We start from the raw sequence: 19,819 nt of genomic DNA on the forward strand, positions 1-19,819 counted from the left end.
CAATTATACTAATTAGATTGAAAACACCCTGACATTTTCGGTTAGCATTTTCTACCAAATGTGTATCTGCCGATAGAACAGAGCATAAACGCTGATTTGTGAAACCAGGATGACTCGCGTGGGACCAGGCCGCGGGCGTGGCGCGAGACAGCACAGGATGCTAACACCATTATCGGACTTTTCCCATTTGCCACTGAAGCAATCTTTTATGAATTGTGTGTTCTTAAACATGTAAGTGAAACCTCTGGAGATGAAATATGTCAGGTTGGGCTCAAAGCAATTAGAAAGTAAAAAGAAAAGTTTTCTTTCAACTAAAAAGACCGCAGGGGATGGTGCAGCACGCGAACTCCCTGTTGGAGGTTCCCGACCAGGGCTGTTCCCAGGCCCACGTGTGTCCAGTGTGCACTCGCAGTGTGGTGACCGGAAGGACAGGGGGTCGGGACTGGCTGCCGGCTCGTGTGGTGCAGCGCTCAGCGCACAGGGGTGTGGGATTGCTGCCCAGCCCTAGCTGCAGGGGAGACCCGCATGCAGACTGCCACTGCGGAGCTTCGTGTAGGCTGCACTGAGGCTGTGTGGGGTTTCCTTTCTGCCACCTTGTCCTCAAACTCTGAAATATCCCTCAACGATGTCGGTCGATGAGGTGCACGCCGTGCCCTGGGCAGGTGGAGGGGTGGGGGCCCTCAACACCCCCGCTGCCTGTAAATCCCTCCCATCGTTTGCCTGTGTGCTCCCCAGACTTGTGCTGAATTCCTGTAACAGTACGTGGTGTTTGCACACACGCTTGTGGATTGTTCTCTGGCAGTCTTACAAAATCCCCCAGAACGGAATCTAAGACTAAACTCCTCTCCCTCACCTGCAACAGTTTTCCAGTTATAGTGGAAAAGAAATTCAAGAACATAAACTACATTTTAATTAGGTCTTCTGCCCCAATTTTTGGATTGGGTTGTTTGTTTTTTTGTTGTTAAGTTGTATGAGCTGTTTATGTATTCTGGATTCCTTATCAGTCACATCATTTGCAGATACTTTCTCCCATTCCATAGGCTGTCGTTTTTTTGCTTATGATTTTCTTTGCTGTGCAAAGCTTATCAGTTTAATTAGGTCCCATTTGTGTATTTTTGCTTTTATTTCTATTGCCTGGGTAGACTGCCCTGGGAGAGCACTGCTGAGATCCATGTCAGAGAATGTTTTGCCTGTGTTTTCTTCTAGGAGGTTTATCGCGTCTTGTTTTATATTTAAGCCTTTTAGCTATTTTGAGTTTATTTTTGTGTATGGAGTGAGGAAATGTTCTAACCTCACTGATTTACATGCTGCCATCCAGTTTTCCCAACACCACTTGCTGAAGAGACTGTCTTTATTCCATTGTATATTCTGCCTCCTTTGTCAAAGAGTCATTGACCCTAGGTCTGTGGGTTTATTTCTGGGCTCTCTATTCTGTTCTGCTGATCCATTTGTCTGTCTTTATGCCAATACCATGCTGTTCGATGACTGTAGCTCTGTAGTATTGTCTGAATTCTGGGATGGTTATTCCTTCAGCTTCGATCTTTTTTTCTTCAGTGTTGCTTGGCCAATTCTGGGTCTTTTGTGATAAATTTTAGGATTATTTGTTCTAGTTCTTGGGTAATTTGATAGGGATCACATAAACAAGCAGTTACCCAGTGAAGACATGTACATGGCCAACAGACAGATGAAAAAGTGCTCAGCATCACTAATTATCAGAGAAATACAAATCGAACTACGATGAGGTATCACCTCACACCAGCCAGAATAGTCATCATTCAAAGTCCATGAACGATAAATGCCGGAGAGGCTGTGGAGAAAAGGGAGCCCTCCTACACTGCGGGTGGTCTCAGAAAGTCACCTACAGGAGCCAGCGCTCTGGAAGAAACAGGTACCTACCCCAGAGCACCAGGATGCAACCTCATACCCGAATCCAAACACGTCTTTGCAAGAAATGCAGTTGAAAATACCCTGATCTGACTGAACCAGCTGAGGAGACAAGAGGACATCAGCACTGCCACGAAGCAGGCTCGAGTGCCCGTGTAGGGAGGACGTATTTATGTGGTGAGGACGGGTCCGCAGAAGCCACAGGACACTCTGGGTGGAGCGACTGGATGATGAGTGGAGGCACAAAGCCTGGAGAGCAATGAGGGAGAGTGAGGTAGTCGGCGACTTGATGCAGGAGTATTAGGTGCAGTTTTGGGGGCATTTGCCTAGAAGCTGTTGCACTGTCTTTTCGGTATTGAAAACAAGTAGGTGCGTAAGAGAGAAGGCGAGGGCAGATCCTTCCCTCCGGGGGGCACAGCGCTGGCTCTCTCCGAACCTGCAGAGGCGCTCACTAGTCCCGAAGCTAGATCAGTGTAATTCTTCACTGTGCACACTTGAATTTGTAAAGAGAGTCCATTCGCACTTTTCATGTTGTCACCAGTAAAGTAAATATGTAGTTGTTTTCTCTGTCCTGTGAAGCCAAAGAAATTAGCTGCTAAAATTTTCTAAATTTAATTAAGCAGCAGTGTCAACAGTTCTGAAACTTCCCACAGGGAGACAGGAAGCGATGACTTGGATTCTAGGCTAATTATGGCGTCTGCTGACCTCATCACTTGCTCTTTTTTTTTTTTTTTTTAACATTATCGGGGGAAGGGGAAGGTTTAAAAAGAAGTAAAAGAAAATGTGAAAGGCTTTAATCATTTTTCAATTGTTTCTTCCATTTGCTCCCCACTTCATAGAGTTAAGCAATTATAAATGACATTTCTCTTTTTTTGGTAGAATTTTTCTAAGAATGTATTCCTTTCACTTAAACTGTCAAGTTTATTGGCCTATGGTTGCTCCTTACATCCTCATATTATTTTTTAAAATTTTTATTTTTAATGAAAGTACCAGGAATTGAACCCAGGACCTGATACCTGCTAAGCACACGCTCCACCACTGAGCTTTACCCTCCCCCCAGAAGTGCCATTTTTCTGTGTTGAGTCATCTTAGCTAGAAGGTCCACCAGCATGATTACCAACATTCCAGAGTGTGAGCCTCATCTATAAGGACAAATGTCCGGGTTTCTGACAAGTAATGATGACTTTCTGACCGGGTTAAAGAGCTTCCAGTATTTCCTTTGACTGAGTAAAATGTAGTGACTCAGATGGCTGCATTATTTGGATTACAGTTTTAAAATGTTTAGAAAATGTGCACACCGTGGATGTGTCTGAAGTTCCGTAGCTCTTGTATATTTTCATCGCTTGCTCATTCCTCGTCGTTTTGCTCTCGTGTGCCCCTGGTCTGGCTGCCCAAACAGGGCCTAAGCTTACAGAAGGTGGTGCCTCCTCTTCCAGCCTCTTTCTCTTCCTCACACCCGGGCAGAAGTCGTCAGGGCCCAAGTGCTCGAGAGAGGTTTTGGGAAGAAGGCTGTGCCTTCAAGTGAGACGTCAGTTATTCCAGAGAGGCTGCAGGAATTAGCGCACGTAGGTTGCAGTCAGCATGGCGTTGAGGAGGTGAGCAGGCAGGCGTTCAGATGAGGGGGTGACGTGGACGGGTAAAGCAGGGTCGTGTTCTGAGGCTCCTGAACAGCAGGAGGAAGTCACCTCTATGCTCAGATTCTTGATGGGGCAATTGCACTTGAATAATACTCTGGATGGTTCCTCTAAATACATATAGTAACACTGAGCAGAAGGAATTGTGGGAGGAGAAAACGGAGGGCGTCAGTGAGGTGATCAGGTGCACGCGTTAATAACCCCCTGCGACTTGTAAGGCTGGGATTCCCCCTGTTACAGAACAAACTAAAACACCGAGAAGAGAGTGGTTGAGAGACTTGAACAACAGCAACAACAAAACTCCATAAATCATAAAGCACTCTCAGGAGCTAGTACACAGAGCACACAATTAGTTACATGCACCGAGGTCATAAGCTGTGGGACGATCTGTTTAGAACCTGTTTATTTTAAATGTAGAGTAACTGGCGTTTGGGGTTCGGTATTTTCCCCGTTACCCACTCTCATTTCTGCACTCAGTTCCTCAGGGCACTTAGCCACTCAGAGCCACAAAACGCATGTGAGTGTGCTTCAAAAAAACAGCCCACGTCCAGCTTGTAAACAGCAACGCCGCACACTAGAGATGATGCTATTTTAAGTTGATTTTTCTCTTTCTGCCTTTCCAGTGCTTTTCCATCTCTAATTATGCATCTGTTTTGGTTTCTCTGAAGAATCATTTTGCTCTGAGCTAATTTTATTAGTCAGATTTTACCTGTAGGAGTCCACCTCTTACATGTACTTACCTCACAGCCCCCTGGGGGCTCCCACCATTGCCAGCACCTTCGAATCAACATCCGTTGTGGGCCAGGCTCTCTCTCTCTCCTCTCCCTCCCTCCCTCCTTCCTCCCTTAATTCCTCCTCCTCCCCTCCTGCCTCCCCCTCTCCCTCCTTCCCTCTCTTACTTTTTCCCCTTTCTTTTTTCCCCCGCTGCCAACAGCATCACTATAGAAACAAAGAGCCTGTTGTGCTTTGGAGACAGGAACACCTGTGTCACTCATTCTGCAAGACCAGCCACCTGCCCGGTCAACATCCAAGGCAGAGTAGAGACGCCTTGCGACAGAACCATGACAGAGTCCGTTTGTGATTCCAGGAGATTCTGAGATGCAGTTTATAACACTTTCCAAACTAAGGCATATTTCAAGATAAAGCAGCCACCGGGAGGTAGAGAAGGAAAGTATTCGTGTGTGAGTTCAGGGATGGGAAGGGGGATCATGGAGAAATAGGAAATCTGAACAGATCAGTAATGAGTGAGGAGGCTGAGTCAGTAACCAAACATACCCCAGGATAGAGGAACCCGAGGCAGGATGGCTTCACTGGTAAGCTCTGACACACATTTAAAGAAGAATTAATACCAATTCCAAACAGACAAAATAGAACACGTGCAAAGCTGAGTCTACTACAGCGATGGTTAATCATATCAAAATGTATAATGTAACCAAAAATACCAGGCCTGACAGCTGGAAAAACGCCTGCACAGCTGGACTGCTTTTCCGCACCCCCGCCTGCAGCGTTACGACAACACCCCCGGAGGCTCGCTCACGCGGGGAGGGTGGAGGCACGCGAAGCCGAGCAGGGCCGGCCAGCCCGGCGGGGCCTGGCGAGCTTTCCCGCAGCTGACCTCAAACCATGAAAGGAATGACCGTTGTCTTAAACCGCTCAGTTCTGGGTAGGTTTGTTACAGAACATTTTTGTGATAAACAGCAAATGGCTGTCCCTAGATGGAGTCAGTATGAATGTAAACAATACTAAATTCAAAGTGTCCTAAGAGCTTCTCAGGTTGGAGAGAGAGAAAAAAACTTTTAAAAATATGCTTACAAAGAATAGGAAGATTTTACATTGGTGAGAATGAATTGTAGACTCCAGAGGAGTTTGAGCTTCAGCTGTGTGAGAGCAAATGGTTTTTCTCCTGGAAGTTTATATCAAGCAAGTCTATCAATCAAATGCAAAAGATAAACTCATATTCAATCAGGTAAGGCCTCAGAATATGAACTCACATGTTCCCTTTCCGGGAAAGAAAAATCTAAAAACAAACACTTGATTTAATCCTGCAAGAGGAAAAAGCAAACCAATGGAAAGGAACAAGTAACAGATCAGACACTGTGGAGATAACTGAGGACTCCAAGGAAAGGCAACTTCAGGATGAGACGTGTGGCCTGAAAAGCAATTGCTCTAAATGAGAAAAGAGCATCCGTGTCCTTTAAAAAGAATGGCTTTGAAAATAAAAATAGAATAAAAACCTATGACAGTAGTGATGATGAGTAAGAAATGAGAAGACAATAGGGATAAAGTCAAAAGGAGTATGAAAAGGGGCATGTGGAGCCCCAGAGAGCACCGAGGGGGAAAGAAGAATGCTCATAACGCTCAACACCAAAAAAACAAACAACGCAATTAAAACATGGGCAGAAGACCAGAACAGAGAGTTTCCCAAAGAAGACACCCAGGTGGCCAGCGGGCACGTGAAACATGCTCAACGTCACTAATCATCAGGGAAACGGAAATGAAACCCACAGTGAGACGCCACCTCGCACCTGCTGGAATGGCCATCGCCAAAAGGACAGGCTACAAGCAGTGTCAGTGAGGACGTGGAGGAAAGGAAGCCCCTGTGCACGCTTGGTGGGAATGTGAAGTGGTGCAGCCACTGTGGAAAACAGTACGAAGTTTTCTCAGAAATTAAAAACAGAACTACCCTATGTTCCAGCAGTTCTGCTTCTGAGTATTTATCTAAAGAAAATGAAACCACTGTCTTGAAAAGATCAGCACCGCCGTGTTTATTACAGCATCACTTACAATAAGCCAAGGCGGAGAAGCAGCCTGTATCTGTCCATGGATGGACGGGCAAAGAAAGTGCACCATGTGTGTTGAAATACGCTTCAGCCATAAAAAGAAGGAAACCCTCCCATTTGTGACAACAGAGCTGAACCTTGAGGGCGTTACATTAGGTGAAATAAGACAGAGAAAGATGAACACCGTGCTAGCACAAACTAGGAACAGATGCTTCAGTGGCCACACGTGACAAGGAATTCACTCTTTTACAGAATACGGTGCAAAAGTCCCTGAACAAAGAGAAGGCTTTAACAATCAAGAGAAGCGACCTCTGAGGAAAGAGGAGACTCTGACTTCCAAAATTACCACATTATAAATCCCAGCAGTCCACATATCAACATCACAAAACATTAAAAAAAAAATTATAGCCCACTCACAGGTAAACAATAAGCCGACAGATGCCATCGAAGAAGCAGCCAACTATTGAACTTATTCAAAACTCTCCACCAGCTATCTTAAATACACGTGAAACACTGACGGAAACCACCACGGACAAAGACTAAAGGAAAGAAAGCAAGAGGGAAAAACGTGTGAATGAGAATATCAACAAAGAGAAATTATGAAAAGATTGGGTGATGGTGGAAGTGCTGTCTTGACTTTGTTCAGGGAACCAAGCAAAGCAGGGTTTGAGAGCAGGAGAACCAGTATGTGCAAGGGTCCTGAGGTCGAAGGGACTTGCGGTACTCAACTGACTGAGGGAATGAAGCCGGACTTGACCTCATCGACAGGGAAGTGAGAACAACGACCTGGAACAAACCATGCTCCATGTCAGGTGAGAGTTTTGATGCTCATATGAAGGGCAGAAAGAAGACACTGAAATTTCTACCCACTGGATGGCTTCACTGTGGGGTGTTAGGAGTGGAGATTTGGAAACCAGTGAGCAGGTTCCGTGGGGGCCTGAGAAGGTCTGAAGTTAAAGTTGACTGGACTTGTCAGACCTCGGGGTATCAGGATCGGGAGGAGCTGCTGTCAGGCTGTCGGCACGCGACAAGCCCCTGTGCACTGCTGCCCTCGTTCATGGCGTCATTATTCCTCCTCCTCCTCCTCCTCCTCCTCTTCCTCCTTCTCTTTCGCCTCCTCCTCCTCCTCCTCATCATCATCGTCATCATCATTACATCACTAACGCTTCTTGTCATCATTTTCCGGATTAGCTTCAGTTTTCCTGCCTGAGGTTCAATGCCAATTGCTCCGAGATACTGTTTTTCTTAATCTGTGTAATCCTGGGTTTCAGTACAAGATGGTGCTTCTTAGTTTTAAAAATCATGATCTCGAAGTGCCTGTGAACTCATTGCTCCGCTTTCCTGAAGCTCAGGAGGGGTTTCTGGTCTAGAGGTGACATGCAGTGAACTATAGTTTGGAAAGCAGGTCTCTCTCTGCCCTTTGAGGCCTGCATATGATTCCTTTGAGCCATTCTTCAATTTCGCAGCCTCTGAGGAAGATGATCTCAGTGCCGAGGGGCTCATCCCTGACGCTGAAGTGCGGCTGCTGGCTGCGGTCCTGTCGCGGACTTGCTCTCTCACTGGTGCTGCAAAGAGGTTTGGGAGAGAGGAGGCTATGGAGGGTTCACTGTGTCTGCATAACAAAAATGCATTTCTATATTACAGATAGATAAAATAATAAATAACCAGAATAGGGGACCAGTGTCCAAAATGGTCCATTTACATGGATCAGCATATACATTGTATTTCTCCCATATGTTCCTGAGCTTTCTTTCAGCCTTGCCGAAGAGGGAGAGACTGTTACGTTGTAGTAATGGTACAGAACGGGGCAAATGAGGGCAAGTAAATGGGATGCGCGCTGTTACCGCAGCTGAATTACACGGGGGGACTTCATGGAGACTCAGGGCGACACTGTCACGAAACAATATGAAATACATTATTTTTGAAAGACTAAAGTTAAATGTGTTTTCCTACAGGCAGTCTTTGGTGCTTCAGTTTTACATCAGCTTGACTAAGATGTCACAGAGATTAACAGGTTGAAGTTTTGAAAGAAGATTCGTACATTCTAAGTGCAGTGAGACTGTTTAGTAATATTTTAGGATTTCAGAAGCTTTAGATCATCAGGAACTCTTATTCTCGAAAAATACTCTTAATTTTTTGTTTTCTGACTCATCTGTGTGGAGATTCAGAAGAATGTGAGAGTTTCATTTGAAGGAGTCAGTCTCCCCGAGTGTGTGTGGTTTTTGGGGGGTGAGGGGGCAGCGTGTTTGCAACAATCATTGTTTTCGAACTTCTGGGTATTTAGTTTAGCTTCTGCACGACCAAAGGTCGTGGAAGTTTTTAAAAACTTTTTCTAGAACTTTTAAATTAACTGATAGCCCGTGAGATTCCATCAATAAGATCACGTGAACCAGGTATTTTTGACGGAATAAGAGTGAGTGGATTAAACCTTGAGTCTGTCGGGCTCTCCTAATGATTAATTGAAGATTAAACAGATTTTGGGAAATGTTGCTTTTTTAGGTTAAAATGCAGCGTGAGAGTCACTCGGCCACACGCTCGCATTGGAGTAGGGGTCTGCCCGAGCTCGGCTACGTTTCCGTGAGCCAAGTTTGCTCCTTTCAGCTCCTCAAGCGTCACAGAGCACATGGAAGGGAACGGGGGCTGTGTTTACCCAGCAGGTCGCGAGGGCAGCAGAGCAGGCAGAGGAGGGGTGGTCTTGGCACGGCAGTAAAGGCAGGACAGAGCGGGGTCAGTGACGTCCAGTTCCTAACGAGGCCCAGGCCCGGGTGAGACCTGATCCTCGCTCTCCATACCCTGCAAGTAGTTCTTTTTCAGGAAGGAGGATTCCTATTAGATGTAGTTAACAAATTGTTGTTTCCTAGTGACAAGTTGAGAAGCTGTTTTTGTAAAAGGTTTTATCGGTGCTTTCATAAAAGTAAAATTACGGAAATAGTTGTTTGTCCTACAACATCAACCAGCTTGAACGCCGTTTCTGATGATTTAATTATTGATGAGAATTTAACACTGACCAGACTTAGTGACCCCCGTTATTGGACAGTCGGTTGTAAACAAGAGGCGTGAACATGTTAATATACAGCAGTTGAGTGACAAGCGTGTGCGTGTAAATACGTGTATGCATCTCTTGAACGTATGTAAGTAGAGGGGTGTGGGGCAAGCTCACGAGTGTGTCCCATTAGTTGCTTTTATGTAATCATTTTATTACTAATCTTTACTTGTGTTTTTTTCTGCACTCTTGGTAAATTTCAATGGCGATCTAATTGTAAGTTATAGTCTTAATCGCCCAAACGCCAGCTGCCACAGGCCCACGTTCCTTTATCTCTGATTCCCAAACCCAGCTGCCTTTGACAGTGGAAGTTTTGTCGTAATTCACCGGGAGCACTAATGGACTGAGCTAAATGAGGCTGTTTACGAAAGTCTTTCTTTCCCCATCGAGCGCCAGTATCTGCGCGTTTCCCTGCAGAGACGCTCATGTGTCTGACTTGATGCTCCTCACTCAGGCCCTTTGGAGGCCTCGCATGTCATCCGTTGCAGGCAGGGTCTCATCGTTCTAGATCCCCCCAAAATTCCGAGCTCAGGAGGCCATCTGACTCCCAGGGTGTCCTAGCAGGAATTTTGGACACGAACCAGCTTCCCCGTCAGTACAAATGTTCCTGTTTAACAACTGAAGAAACAGAATAAATGATTATTGCCAAATTATTTTTAAAAGGAAGAAAAATAATTACCTCAACTGAAAGGAAACATTAAAAATTCTGTTTTATTTGAACATTTCAACACTCCTCTGTCAGGAATCAAACTAACAGTAGATGAAAAATTGTCAAGGATTTAGAATACGTGAGCAACAGTATTCACCACCTTGACCTACCATGCACGCATGGCGCACCCAGCCCCAAACAGCGGAACGCACGTTATTTTCATGAGCACGTGGATTATTCACCAGATGAGGCCACATTCTGAGCTGCAGGACAGCCATGGCAAATTTAAAATAATTGAAATAATTCCAAGTGATTTCTATGGGAAAAAAAAATTAAGAAATCAAATAGAAGTTACCTGAAAAAAAATCCATAAATATTTGGAAAATTAAAAATATAATTCTAAATAACTCATGAGTCAAAGAGGAAGAGACAGGGAAAGCTAAAGAAACATACATTTTGCTTTGGATAAAAATAAACAGACACATCACAAAAAAGTCGAAGACGCCTGTCCTCACCACACCTAACGCGTGTTGTGCTTGAGGGCCCAGCCAGGGCAGTGAGGCAAGACGAGGTGTAGAAGTCAGACCGTTTGGAGAGAAAGTAACAAAACTGGTTCCATTTTCAAACAACTTAATTAACATTAGGGCGATGCAACTGAAACGGAGTGACACCGCCGCACACCCAGGGGGGTGACGGACGCCGCCGCGCACCCGGGGGAATGACGGACAGAGCACAACAAACGCGCCAGCACCGAGTGCACCTCCCGCAAGGATGCGGAAGGAGTCGCTGCCAGTGGGGAAAGCACAGCTGAAGCGGACGGCGGTCAGCAGGTTCCTCTTCAAGGCACACCTGCCCTTATGTGGCCCAGCAGTCTCGCCTTGTGAACCCCACTGTGGTTCAGTTTTAAATATTACACCCTCCGGAGACGCCCCTCTCAGCACAGCGCCTGTTAGCTCCCATCCGCCGTCCTTCCTGTTCTGCTGTGTGTGTGTCTTTTTTGTGTGTTTATTTTAGTTACTTAGTTAATGTTTGCCCTGCAAGGCTTTTTCCTGCGCTCTGTGAAGAGTTATGTGGTGGCTTGAATCTCAACGCACGCAGTCAGCGCGTCTGGGAAGTTACGCCGCCTGGGAGCAACGCACACTGTTCTAAAGTGAACACACCCATTATGGTGCCTTAAAGGGCTTCGGCTGTGAGAGCTTTTAATTGCCCCAACTGCCCCTATTTTATTTCGGATGAATGATTCATCTCCATATAGGAATACCAATAAATTTAACACAGACAAGGAAACCTGGAGACTCCAGAGGCGTTTGCTGGACTGCGGTCAGCTGGGATACGAGAAAGTGACGACGGAGGCTTACAGGGGGAGGGCCGGGCCGGCGGACTCTAACCATCAGCAGGTGTCCGCGACGCAGCGTGCAGGCGTGGGGGTCCCTGAAAGCACGGGATGGACTGATGAGGTTGCTCATTTCTAAAGTTAAAGAAAAAGTTTTATCTTCATAATCATTAACTGGTCAGCTTACAATTTCAATAGCTGGGAAGGAATGGAGGAAGATGGCCAGGTAACCCCCCTGCAGTCGCCTGGAGGACGGGTGGTGGAGGGCGGCCAGCTGTGCTTTGTGACGAGCCAGCGCTGCCAGGTCAGTCTAATTCCCTTCCATGGTGGAGTGACAGGACTTTGGACAGAGGCGAGGCCAGAGGTGTAATCTCTCCGTGCTCGAGAAAGACTTTCCACTCCCTGCACAGAAAGCGCTTACCCATGGGATGGAAGGCTGTGGCTGGTGGCAGGGTGGGCAACCCTGAGGGAGGGCAGCAGACAACGCGGGGAGGGCGTCTCCGAGGGCAGGGCTGAGGACATCGCCCGGAAGGCATGACCCACAGCTCGTCAGTCCCCAGCCCTCCAGGAGAGTCAAGCAAGCGGAGTAAGTCACTGACTAAAATTTAAGTTATGAAAAAAGTGGCCAAAGAGATGAAAAACATATTCACTTCCAATTTATAAAACCACGTTGTATTATCTCTGTAAGTGCTTAGTTCCAGGTTCTCATCCTTTCCCTGAATCTCTAGAAAGTGCAGCATGTCTTGATTCAAATTAGGCAGAACCTGGCAAGGGTGAATTAAGGCGACTGAAGTCCCCAGATACTAACTATGAAGTAAGTAGTGGCAGCTCGGTACTAATTTCCAGAAGTACAGCTGCCAGATGAATTAGATGGATAAGATGCACGCAGACATTCACAGAAGGGGTAACTGCCAGCAACGGACAAAACGCAAATTAACAATAAAATATTGGTAAAGTCATGTTGTGTCATCACTACTATTTTTTCTTCTTTTTTTTTTTTTTGGTTGTTTGTCTCATTCTACATTGAACTAGGATCATTTTGGAAAACTACTGCGTAAAGAGTTTAAAATAGCATCATGAGAAGTTTACCCACAGACCTTCCAAAATCTTAATTTTGCAATTAAGAACAACTTTTACAGGTTTTGATAAAGGCCCTGAACCCCATTGTCATCTCAGCCACACCAGGCACCGTGCAGCAAATGCATCATTTGTACCTGATGGTGGTAGAGAAGTGCTGTAAGCTTTAATAAAATGAGTAACTGGATCGTGTTTGAAAGCTGCAGAAACCCCACACAAGATGAAATGTAAGGCTGAATCACCGTGGTGATTAAAGCAGCACAACAGAGGTGAAGCTGGGTGAGTGCTGTGTTGCTGAGGGGGTGTCTGGGTTATAATGCGCGAAGGTGGCAGGTAAGGGGGCCTGAGTTACTCGTACAGGACTGAGAATGGTCTGAGTCCTTTTACAAAGGGACGGCTGATACTATGGGAGCCATCCAGACACATAGATGCTGGATGCTTTAATCCCTCTCCTGGGAAGGCATCTGAAAGAAATAATATCACCGAAGTAGAAGTGTGTGCTTATGTTTGTTTATAAAAGCGGTGAACTGGGAAAAGTCTGGCCTTCCCTTTGAAGGAAGACGGTTGACTGAGGTCTATCAACTAAATGGACTATTTTGCAAGCACAGAATTAAGCATTATGAAGACTGAAGTGAAATAACGATTTTTTAAATGGCTAAAGATCAGACTGTGAAGCAGAGAATGACGGGAGCAGCTCTGGGAGTCGGGAGACCTGACGTAGCACTTCCGCTGCCCCAGTGGACCGGGCACCCCCAAGGCCCCTCCTCCGCCGAGCCCAGCCAGCCTCCGCGAGGCCGCTTTTCAACCAGGCCTCCATCCGGGGTCCTGCCCAGTTCTAGCGAGAATCCTGCTAAGTCAGGTTAGTCATATCTGGTGGAGGTCCTCATCCCCCACCCCTGGCGTCTAGGTCCTTGGCTGCTCTTGGCTAGACTCCTGCTGGGCTAGTTTAGCAAGGATTCCTGCCCCCCTTCCCGCCCTCTTTTGATGTTTCTCTTAGTAATTTTCCGTCCGGGGACCCTGCTCTCTGTCCCCGGCAATAAATCCCCAGCTGTCTCTGCTGTATTCAGAACGGGACTCAGTTCTACACTGCAGACCCTTCCCGCTGCAACAGCACTGAATGAAACCTGCCTTTCCAATCTTTCGCTGGAATCTGGCTCCATGGTACAGCCTCCCCAGCCTTGTAAAAGGAGGTGCTTCAGACAGCCTTTACCTTCCACACCTGGCTTCCTGGCCTTCAGCATAAGCTGTGTCTTAAAACCTCATCTCTGAGGGGCGGGGTGAGGCCAGGCGTCTGGACCGACCAGACCTGGAGAGGACGATCCGTCCTGAGGGGCTGGGTCACAGACCAAAATGGGAAAGCCACGTAGGCGACTTGCTGGTTGCCGGCGTGAAATGGACCAGCCTGTGGGCAGCGTGTTGCCGCGCGCCCCCCCCCCCCCACCGAGGAAAGCTGTGCGTGGAGTCCAATCACTGGACAGCTTCTTAGCATCACATCACAACCCAGGGAGCCGGCTATGCGGTTTGAAGCGTTAATAGCACGAGGCTCCGTCGGGCTGCTGTGCCCTCCCTGCGCCACAGGCGCCTGAGGTTCTCTTGAAGGCAGAACCCAGGCGGCTTCCCTGGGCAGGGTTTACGGCTGCTAATTCTTATTGACACAGTTTTTCTTTTGATATACTTATCTTCTTAATCAGATTATAGTCAATTGAGTTTTGCCTAGGGCATCCTTTATTCTAAAGGTGACCTTGCCGATCCTGCCGATCTGCTTGGGAGCGTGGGCTTCTCGGCCGGACGTGCGTCTGCGCGGCTCTCCCTGCATCAACGGTGCCTCCAGCCTGCTCCATCCTGGTGACATTTGGAAGGAGAAGCTTGCGCCTGTATCTCATCTCTACCACATACTGTGGTTCAGACACGCCTCGCTGACATGGTGGAGATGAAATGAGGTCGTTTATTTGGAAGAGCTTTGCCGACTGTAAAGGGCTATAAAGCGTATGTGGTTCTAACCCCCGATGCTGTGTGTGTGCCATCTGAGAAGGCACGGAGGCGCGATCCGTCAGCAGGAAGAAGGTCCTAGCCCAGACTGCGGGTAGCAGGTCCCGAGGGGAGGGCAAAGCACTCCTTTAATTTCCCCACTGAGCCACCAATTAATTAAACCCCTCCATGGGAGTCAGATTTTCCTTCCTTCTCCCTCTGCTTTCCTCTGTCTCCAAGCCAGTCTGCATTTGTTTATTCCCTCTGCTTTAATTCTCAGTGTTCCAGGGTTTGGGGAGGACAGATGGATCAGAGCCATCTATGAGTTCCAAGAAGTTTAGGATCTTAAGAATGAATTAAGAAGGCAAATACGTCTTTTTTGCTTACTAAGTACTGAACAGGCATAACAGCACGTTAAGATGTGGTGTTTTGTTACAGCAGCCGGAATTGACTCAAAGTATTTCCTAAGGTTGAGAACCAGGCATCAAAATGGACGTATCCGACCAAACGCACGGTTGAAACGCCCACCTCGGCCTTTCAGAGGTGTGTGTAGGTGTCTGTGCGGGCAGGGGTATCTTGTACTTAATATTAAATTTATTAAACATGCCTTAGAGTTTGCCACCGAAGAGAAGGAGGAGCAGGGCGGGAATGAGACGCCATCAGGATGATTGAGAACGGCTTTTCCTTGGCCCGGTGATGGGAAATCAATCCGTTCCACGAACTTTTCTTTCTTCTCGAGTTTCTCTAGAATTTAATATGCAGCGTGGCACGATGCTTGTCCCTGAGTCTCAGAGACAGATATTTAATTTGGGGATAATGTGCAGGCCTTCCTCCAGCCTGCCAATATTTCACTCCAAGGGGAGGGCTTCCTCCTGAGGGGCTCTTGGCTGCAAATGAGTGAGAAAGTGAAATATTCCAGTCGGCTCAGCCCCCAGAATAAAGGCAGGCCATCAACCATTCAGGCAGGTGAAGCGGAGCTGGGATGAGAAGACAGACGCCCGAGTGCAGCCCAGGGGATGCGAAATTACCCTTCAACCCGCTCAGCCCAGCCGATGGACACCAGGAAACCGTGTGAGAGGGAAGTCATGGCTGAGAAGGGAAATGTTTCTGGCGGAAGGGACTGTGGATCCTACCAGTGTTATACTCAGCCCCTAGGTTTGGTCTCTCCTTGTGAGTTAATCTGCAGACACATGATCAGGGATGTGTTTTCCTGTCTCCAGCATTAACAAATCGAGATCACTGGAAAGACTGCAGCAAGCTTTGAAATATTAGCCTTTCACATTCAGCCTCCATGACTGGGGACGGTTTGCTCTGAGTGACTTAAACCAGAGCAATATTTCCAACACCATGTATCAGCTTACCTGGAATATTTAATGATCATAGGGTCTTCAGCAGGAATTTGTGATAGAATAATATAATTATCATGATGTCCTGAAACAATCGTCGTTTGCAAGGAGCATCTCATTGGGTCACCTGTATGCCCTGGTTTTAACGGGGGCTTGCACATTGCAGAAAATTATTTTTCAAATAACTTTGACAAAATCTTGATCAGAGAGGCACTCTGTCCTCTGAGTTCTCTGAAAATTTCTCCTTTTCTCTCAAATTATATTTTCATTTGGGGATAAGTGTTGTTCAACCAAACACCATAGAAAGTTTTGCTTAGAACATAATGATTTTATCTGCATTTTAGTTCAAGCATGAATCAGAAGATCCTGAATATGATCTCATTTTCAGTCCCAAAATGCATTTGTCTGAGGGGTGTCAGATACTGGCGGGGAGGAGCTGGCAGTCTGGAGGAGTGGGTAAAATCAGCTTGCAGAACTTTCAGCTTCCCATCACTCTTTGGTTTGCAGTGGAGAAGCTGTGTGACCTTGGGAGAGTGACTTGAGTTCTCTGAGCCTCACTTTTAACATGAGGTTAAGACTCTCATTGTTTGTTATCATCCCACCTTGCATTATTCTTCCTACTAAGAGCAATCCTCAATATCTGTGTATTATTGGATGCATTGACCCTGAAGATCTTGAAATTTAATTAAACAGACAAAAATACGACAAATCAAATATTTAGGAAAAGTCGCCATAAGGGATGTTTCATTAACTCTCCAGTGGATGGTCCACCCACTGCTGTCAGAGATCTTTTATTTTTATTTTATTTTTTTGCACTCCTCTGTCTGCCACACCGGCCACGTGACCCAGATTTACAGTCATCTCTGGCGGGGCATGGAAAGCAGGCTCAGGAAGGCGGTCCTCTCCTTTTGTGCTGAAGAAGGCCAAGGCAGGAAGGCATGGGGCCAGCGTGGGCTGGCTGCTCCGCAGCACATCACAGGGCTTTTCCAGGGGCAGACCACGCCGGCTTTGCACTCAGAGGAGTGGCTATGCTTCATGTGAAATCAGAACCTTTCTTTACCTTATGTAAGGGGAGACCTCAGCGGGCGGTGCTCTGAAGGCGGGATGGCACGCGGATCTGAACGGAGCTGGCTTGGGCTCCACAGCTCACACTGCCTTCCCTGAGAGCCCTGAACCAGTTGCTTAGTCCTTTGAGCCCGAGTGCATTTGACTGAACGTTGAGGATACTAACACCTCTCTGCTGGCCGCTGTGAGGGTGACCACACAGCAGATTCACTGTGTTGGGCCTGTAGCTGCCAAGGACTCACTCTGAAGCCATCAGCATTGTCTCCCTCTGGTCATTAGAAAGATGACCTTGTGAGGAAATGCTCCACAGGAGAGAAACCACACACAGGCATTGGATAGCAACGCGTTCTACCTTACCCAAACTGTATTAAAGGAGCCATCATAACCCACACAGAAGGGGATGGGTGACGAAGGCCACCGTAATTGCCACAATTCCACCATGACCTGCCCCGCCATGAACTCCAGGGAAACTATTACGGGTTTCCAAATAGTTGCAAAAACATTAAGATTTATTTTTTTATTTTTTTGCAGGGCAGCAGGTATAATCAAGTTATGTTCCTAGGAAATCACTGTAACTTTAAAAATTAACATCTGAAACAAAAGACGTGATGAAAAAATTATAACAGTTTGGTGAAGTATCATTCAAATAAACTGAAATACCAAGAAGGCGCATGTTCACTGCAAGTCGTTTTGTTGATGAAACTGTTCCTACTTGGAGTCGAGGGCTATTCCACCAGGTCCTAAAAACCCGCCATCTCTTTATGGGCCCCGAGGGCACTCTTTCTGTAATATTAACCCGCTGATCGGTACTTAGATTGAAATTTTTGATATGAAAGATGGCCATTTACCAGACTAGCACCAAATGAACTAAGATTGCAGGCTATAATGTCTTTTAAACAAAGTTGCAGTGTAAGCCACAAAATTTGTAGCATTCATCATCAGGAGGAGAAAATAAATTGTTAGCTTGGGCAAAGACTGGCAATCTGACACAACGCAAACATTTCTGATGGTTTTAGCCCACCACCTATCACATTTCTACCCTAGTTCCTTATAGTGAGCGAAACTGGAAACCTAACGATGCTTGAATGGGAGCTACAGGGTGGTGGGCAATTGCTGGCAAAAAGCTCATACTTAATACCAATTAAGGGTAATGAAAATTTATCCACGGAAGAAACAGGAAAGCATCTTCCCTGAATGTCAAGAAATCTGACAAGCTCTTTCAAACTGAAAAACTAGGGGCACAAGTTGCATTAACAGCCGTGACTCCCAAGTTCTTGGTTCAGCTTTGGGACCGTTGTTCACGGAGTAGTGTGTGGTTACAGTGATTGCTGCCTGCGGTCCAGGAGTCCTCAGCATGAGGATGACTGCTCTAGGCAGGAGACCTGGTCTTGTGGGAGAGTGAATGCACGTGATCTGCTTCCGTAAGGGAGTCAACACTTTCCATAAATTGTAAAAGTGAGAAAATGCCACTGGGGCCCAAAATTAATGCGTTAGCTGAGAAAAAAGACAAAGGAAGCAGATTTATCTGAGGACTTAGGACATATAATTGGACAGACTAAGGCATGAAAATGCAATCCTAGGAGGTCCCTTGGTGCAGAACGCTTTACTGAGAACTGGAGGTAACTTCTTTGTCTTTGCATTTTAAGATTCACGATAAAATCAAGTATTTTAATGACATCAAATTCTTAAGAGTAATGGCCACTGGATTCATAATTATTACTTATTTTTTAATACATTTGATCTTTGGGCAGTTTTAGGGTCACAGCAAGACTGGATGGAGAGTAAGAAGTGTTCCCCACATCGCCTTCCCCAAAGGTGCACAGCCTCCCCCACCATCCACGTCCCCACCAGGCGGTGCATTGGTTACAACTGACGCACCTCCGTTGACACACCATCGTTACCCAGAGTCCATGGCTGACATTGGGCTTCATTCTTGGTGCCGTTCGTTCTGTGGGTTTGCACAAATGTACGAAGCCATGCATCCACCACTGCAGTGTCACACGGAGTCCTGTCTTTGCACCCAAAATCCTCTGTGCGCCACCTGTTCGTTCCTCTCTCCACAGCCACTGGTATTTTTACCGTCTCCGTAGTTCTCCTTTTCCAGAATGTCGTACAGTTGGAATCACACAGTACGCAGCCTTTTCAGACTGCCTTCTTTCACTTAGTAATATGCGTTTAAGTTTCCTCCAGCCTTATATGTCTTGATAGCTCATTTCTTTTTAACACTGACTACGTGTCCATTTTCTGGATGTTTCCTAGTGTACGTATGCATTCCCCTGCTGAAGGACATCTTGGCTGTCTCCAACGGGGCTGTCCCATCTGCATACCCACCAGCAATGCCTGGCAGTCCTGCTGCCACGCACCCTCGGCAGCACTTGGTGTGGCCGGTGCTCCGGACGTGCGTGCACGGTAGGCTCTCACTGCTGTTTTATTTGCATTTCCCCCATGGCATGCGATGTGCAGCATCTTTCATGGACTTACTTGCCATCTGTATCTCTTCTTTGGTGAGTTCTCTGTTTAGATCAGTTGCCCGTTTAAAAATCAGGTTGTTCATTGTTCATTTGCTTATTGTTGAATTTTAAGTTTTTTTTGTTTTTTGGTTTTTGGTTTTTTTGTCTGTTTTGGGTAACAGCCCTTTACCAGATGTGTCTTTTGTGAAGGAAGACCTTCTCCCAGCCTGTGGTGGGTCTGCTCTGCCCTGGGTCGCTTTGTCTTCTGGAGCAGTGTGTAATCGTGATGAAGTCCAGCTGACCCCAGTTCTTTCTTTCAGGGACCAAGCCTTTGGTGCTGTGTCTGAAAACCCCTCCTCAGACCCAAGGTCACCTAGGTCTTCTCCGTGCTAACTTCTAGGCGTTTCATGTTTAGGTCTGTGATTCATTTTGGCTTGTGAAGAGTTTGTGCCTCGATTTATTTTTTAGTTAATTTTTGTAAGTGGGTGTCCAGCTGCTCCAGCATCGTTTGTTGGAAAAAGCTGCTTTGCTCCGCTCTGCGGCCTCTACTCCTTCGTCAAAAGCAGTTGACCCTGTGTGTGGGTCTGCCG

This window comes from Camelus ferus, chromosome 35 (assembly GCF_009834535.1).
Source record: "Camelus ferus isolate YT-003-E chromosome 35, BCGSAC_Cfer_1.0, whole genome shotgun sequence".
NCBI classification, from domain to species: Eukaryota; Metazoa; Chordata; class Mammalia; order Artiodactyla; family Camelidae; genus Camelus; species Camelus ferus.